Genomic DNA, 6,000 nt, shown 5'->3' with positions numbered 1-6,000 from the left:
TATCTTCCCCTATTGTTTCACTCCGCAAATGGTTGCAAAGGGTGAACCAGGCTAAAGCCAAAAGCCAGGAGTTTCATCTGGTTTCCCATATGGATACCAGAAGTCCAGGTACTTGGACCATCCTCTGCTGCTTTCCCAGGCACACTGGCAGGGAGTTTGATTGGAAGTGGAGCAGCCAGGATGTGACCCGGCCTCCCTATGGGATGCCTGCATTGTAGGCAGTGGCTTAACCCACAACACTGGCCCCCAGCGTTCAATAAATATTTAATGAGAAAGGAAGAAAGCAAGTGAGGAAGGGAGGAAAAGAAATTCAAAGTCCTGTGAATTGACTCCTTGATCTCTGCCAAGCAATGTTGTGTATAGACTTTGCCTCATGTCTGTGCAGGCTTAGTGCCATTCTCTGAAACCAGAAAAACAAGTCCTCGAACCTTTCTGGTCAGAATTTCCCAGGGTAAACCTGTACTACTACCCCCAAACTCAGGCTTCTGAAAGAGGGCATCTCTGCCCCTCCCTGCTAGAGATTCCTATTGTCTGGCTGCCTAAAGGAATGAAACAGTTGGAGGATATTATACTTCTAGCATGAGCTGCAATTTTTTTTCTTGTCTTAGTTGTTCTGGATTGCCGTGATCTGTTATACAACTCAGTGTATTAACATTATTTAATGATTTGTCTCAATGTGTTTATTGTTACAAATGTAAAGATGAGGAAAGAGACCACTTAATTCCACTAGACCTCTTTGTATACTGCATATTTTATTAGATACATTTCATTTCTTCCCTTTTCTTTTTTTTTAAATTCAATATTGTGTTTGGAGTAACAAAACGGTGAGATTATATGTAAAAATATAAACTTTATGCTCTGAAAATCTTTGTTTTTTTTTTTTTTTTTCAAACACACTTGGTTTCCAAAGGCAGGTGTCTGAACAATTTCAGAATACAAAACAGACAAGAGTTATTGTAAATCCATTTGTTTTCACATTTCATGTGGGATGTAATGTCAAATGCACTATATACCCAGGTAACATTTTAGATAAAATTGACATTTTATATAAACTGTTAAAATTCACAGATTGTATATAAGAACCTTACATATGACAAATTAAAGAAAAAAGAAAAACAAGGGTGTTGTATAGTGTGAACAGTGAAGAACTGAGAGGGATGCTCAAGATAATTTTAGCAATAGGTGATAGTTACCATTTCATTTATTTATTTGAAAGGCAGATTTACAGGGTGGGGAGAGAGAGAGGTCTTCCCTCTGCTGGTTCCCTCCCCAATTGGCCACAATGACTAAGGCTATGGCCAGAAAGAAGCTAGGAGCCAGGAGCTTTTCTAGTCTCCCACATGGGTGGCAAGGGCCCAAGAACTTGGGCCATCTTCTGCTGCTTTCCCAGGCCATAAGCAGAGAGCAGGATTGGAAGAAGAGCACCCAGGATTTGAACTGGCACCTATAATGGGATGCTGGCACTGCAGGCAGCTGCTTAATCTGCTACACTACAGTGCCAGCCTTCAAAGCGTTATTTTAAATGCTGTGTCTGTATTAGTTTATGGAATGTTGTCAACAATCCTGTTTGGTAAGTACTATTATTATCACCTCCTCCCATTTTGCTTATAAGAGAAATGTAGCGTAGAGATATCAAGTTACTTGTCCAATGACATAGTCAGGAAGTGGTGACACTTGAATTTATCCCTGGCCCTCTGACCCCAGAGCCCTTTCTCTTAACCATACACTCTTGACTGCAAATAGCTCCGTTGCCTACTTGAGATAATTGCCCTCAGCTGGAGAAATATGCTCAGCAGAGGAAGTAACAGGAGCCTGGTTCCCCTGGAGACAAAGTGCCCCCCCCCAACACACACACACTCTTGGATGTATAACAGGGATTCAAAAGGTTCCTGGAAAACATGCATTAACTTGTAATTCACTTTATTTTTAAAACTTTATTTATTTATTTAAGAGAGAGAGAGAGAGAGAGAGAGATCGCTCCCATCCTCTGGTTCACTCCCCAAATACCTTCAACAATCAAGACTGGGCCTGGCTGAAGCGGGGAGCCAGGAACTCTCTCCGAGTCTCCCACATGTGTGGCAGGGGTCTAACTACTTGAGCCATTATCTGCTGCCTCCCAAGGTCTGCATTATCAAGACGCTGGAATCAGGAGCCAGAGCAGGGACTCGAACCCGGGGGCTCTGATATGGGATGCAGGCAGACATCCTAATTGGTGTCTAAATTGCTGGGTCAAATGCCTGCCATTGCATTATCTTTGCATTCCATTTGCCCATGAACTTTTTGAAACCCTCTCATATTACTGCATATAGACATATTCGTGCAAATTTATTTATTTCTGCTTCAATACCTTCATATTTGCCAGTAATTTACAAAAGCCCAAAATAGAATGGTGAAAAAGTTTCAATTGCTAATTGCAATACCAGATATAGATTACCTAGGAATATAAATTTAACCAAAAAGGTGCAAGACTCAAATGAAAAAGAGTATAAAACTCTACTCAGGAATAGAAAATGAGACTTTAATGCATGGAGAAAACACCTCTTTTTTTAAGGTAGAAAGATTCAGAAATATAAACTGTGTCCTTTCTTCCTCATTAGCTTATAAATTAAAAACTTTCCCTGTGAAAATTTTAATTTGGGGGGATTTTTTTGATTTTGTGACACTTTAAAAATGACATTAAACAAAGGAAGTTTTATAAAATAAAACTGAAAGAGTATTTGCCCTACTAGATATTTCAATTTATCACAAAGCTGTAATAATTAAAACAGTGTAGTACTAGTCCAAGAATAGAGTGAAAGATCAGTAGAATCAGAACAGAAAATCCAGAAATAAACTCAAATGTGGAATTGATTGCGTTACAAAAGAGTCATTGCAATTGACTGTTCAATAAGCACCACAGAAACAACTGGTAATTGTTTAGAAAATAAATTAAACCAGATTAATACCTCACTCCTTATAGTGTACAAATTTTTGTTATAGCAATAAAAATGTGAAAAAATGAGACAATAAAACCAGTAGAAGGAAATACGAGTGAACGTTTTTATAATCTCAGGGTAGCAGGGGCCTTTTCGAGCATGATATGAAATGCACAAACCATACAGGGAAGATTGACAGATTTGACTATATAAAAATGAAAAATTTCTGTACAGCCGAAAATGTCATAAACAAGATTGAAAGACAAATGACAAATTAGGAAAGAGCACATCTGACAGACAACGGTTAATTTCCTTCATCTTACAATCTATTCACAAAAATATAAATACTCCAATGGAAAAGTGGTCACAGACAGGAAAATCACTTAAAAATATGCATGGACAGTAAGCCTGTGAAAAGCTGCTCAGCATCGCTGTTAATCAAGGAAATGCAAATGAGAACCACCATGAAATTGACTTTGACACCTTTTGGCTTATCAAATATTTTCAGATGACTTTGTGTTTCAGAAGAGCTTTACATTTACAGGAAAAGTGAGACGGCACTACAGAAGCTGCCCATATACTCTGCACCCCGTTTCCCTTATTAGTCACATATGACATGGATATGGCATGTTTGTTTCAATCAGTCAACCAATGCTGCTCCATTATTGCCCATTAAAGACCTCAGTTTCTTTGCATTTCCTTAGTTTTTGTCTAATGTCCCGTTTGTGTTCCAGGAGCCCCTTCAGGATACCACATTGCCTGTATTCATGTTATCTCTTTAGGCTCCTCTTCACTGTGGTGCTTTTCCAGACCGTCCTTTACAATTTTGGAGCACTGGTTTGCTGTTTTGTAGGGTTCTTTGCTATAGCAATTCGTCTGCTGTTTTTCTCAGGCAAGGGACAGCGTAAGACTAGGGGTGTGGACTGTTGGCAGGAAGAGCACAGAGTTCAAGTTCCATTCACATGAAGGATACATACTATTTGGGATATATACACCATGGAATGATACACAGCAGTAAAAATAAATAATAAGATCATTTGCAACAAAATGGATGAATCTGGAAAACATCAAACTTAGTGAAATAAGCCAGTCCCAAAGGGACAAATACTACACGTTCTCCCTGACCTGTGATAACTAAAGAGCACCTAAAAGGCAACCTGTAGAAATGAAATTGACACCTTGAGAAGCAATGACATTGAACAGCCCATACCTTGACTGTTGAGGAACAATTTTGTTTTTTTGTATTTTTCATTTTTTTCTCCTTTCTTTTCATTCATCTTATTTTACTTACCTTTTTTCTTTCATACTAATGTTTGAACTTTTTATTTAACATAGTTAATCATATATATACAAAACTAATTGAAAATAGATCTTAATAAAAAATACATCAGAATAAGAGAAGGAAGAGGAAGGGGGGCAAGAGTGTGGGTGGGAGAGCAGGCACAGAGGGAAGAATCACTGTGACCTTAAAGTTGTAATTGTGGAGTGTGTGAAATTTGTAACTATAAAGCTGTATAGTTCTGTACACATTCCTACAGACTTACTTCTAAGGGTACACCTTAAAAACATGCCAAGGGATCCCAAATCCCCTTAAGCTGGATGGTAAAAGTAGCATTCAAAGTGTTATAGAGATCATACGGATAGGATTAAGTATTAAAGTGATCACATAGATAAGATCAAGTGTGTAAGTGATCATATAAATAGGATAAGTGTTTGATAATAATAATAATAGACAGAATTAAAAAGGAATGAATGCTCCAATATGGGAAGCAGTCCACACAGCAGACTCATAGAATGACAATCACCTTAAGTAGTACTGGGACCTCAGAATTAACCTTTAAAGCATTCTGGTTTGGCTGAAAAGCCCAGGGGAGCATTCAACGCAGGGAAAGTCAAGCCATTGTGGCAAAAAATGTTCTACATGTAGGACCTCTGTGGGTGAGACCTCAGTGGAAAGAAGCAGCCACCAAAGAAGGATGTACTTTTCTCTGAAGAGAGGAGAGAACTTCCACTTCGCTTATGGCCATGTCTAAACACTGAAGGAGTTTGTGAACTCAAAAGGCTTCCATAGTTTAGGCAGCTCATGTCAAGAGCCTCAGGTGATCACTAATGTCATATATAAGAGTGTTAATTGTTAAATCAACAACAGGAGTCACTGTGCACTAACTCCCCATGCAGGACCTCTGTCCTCGATGAGTTGTATTATTAGAGTTGACAGTAAAACTTGTTCTCAAAGAATTATGTCATCTAGTGTATTAAGTGGAGAACATTCTTATCTCACACAAATTATAGTTATGTCTAACTGCTTGCAAAAGATGTACCATTCTTGAGATTCTCTTTAAAGATAAATAAGTTTCTTTAAAAAAAAAGTGAAATTACCATCGAGATGCAATGACTTTGAACAGCCCTTGTCTGGACTGTTAAATAACAGCTTTTGTCCTTTTTTATGTTTTGTTTGTTTTTAGTGTTGTTTTTGTTTGTTTGTTTTTATCTTTTTTCCTTTCTCTTTTTTTTCTCCATCATGCAAAGTGCTGAACTCTTTACCTAGAACAGAGTTAGTCTTCTGTGTATAAAGTTAAATGAAAATAGACTTCAGTAATAAACAAAACTGAAAACAGGAGAGGGAAGAGGATGAGGGGTGGGTGTGTGGGTGCAAGGGCGGGTACAGTGGGAAGGATTACTATGTTCCTAAAGTTGTATCTATGAAATGTAAGCAAATAAAAAAATTAAACAAAGATATTGAATGGAAAACTCCAGAAATACCCCAAAATGATACATACTATTATGAATAAAACTTGTCTCTGCTGATGGTGATCTGGCTTCAATAGTGTTGTTAGGTTTATCTACTGTAAAGCTACACTTTTTCCAATTTCCCCTGCTGTACTCTGGAAGGAAGTCACTGTGTACAGCCTGCACTTAATGAGTGGCCCCAGTCCTTGAAAGGGCAGAATATCTATAAAAGTCATTTGGGATTCTTCTGCAAAGGAGATTCATTTATTCCTCTGCATTTTTTCTTTATTTATTTATATCAATATGGACTCATGGATATTCATTTTATACTTTGGGTTATAATCCAATACTGCTT

Source organism: Oryctolagus cuniculus, chromosome X, assembly GCF_051225735.1.
Source record: "Oryctolagus cuniculus isolate XC-2025 breed Fujian yellow rabbit chromosome X, ASM5122573v1, whole genome shotgun sequence".
Taxonomy (NCBI): domain Eukaryota; kingdom Metazoa; phylum Chordata; class Mammalia; order Lagomorpha; family Leporidae; genus Oryctolagus; species Oryctolagus cuniculus.
The sequence above is the reverse complement of the archived record's forward strand: the minus strand, read 5'-3'. Positions refer to the sequence as shown.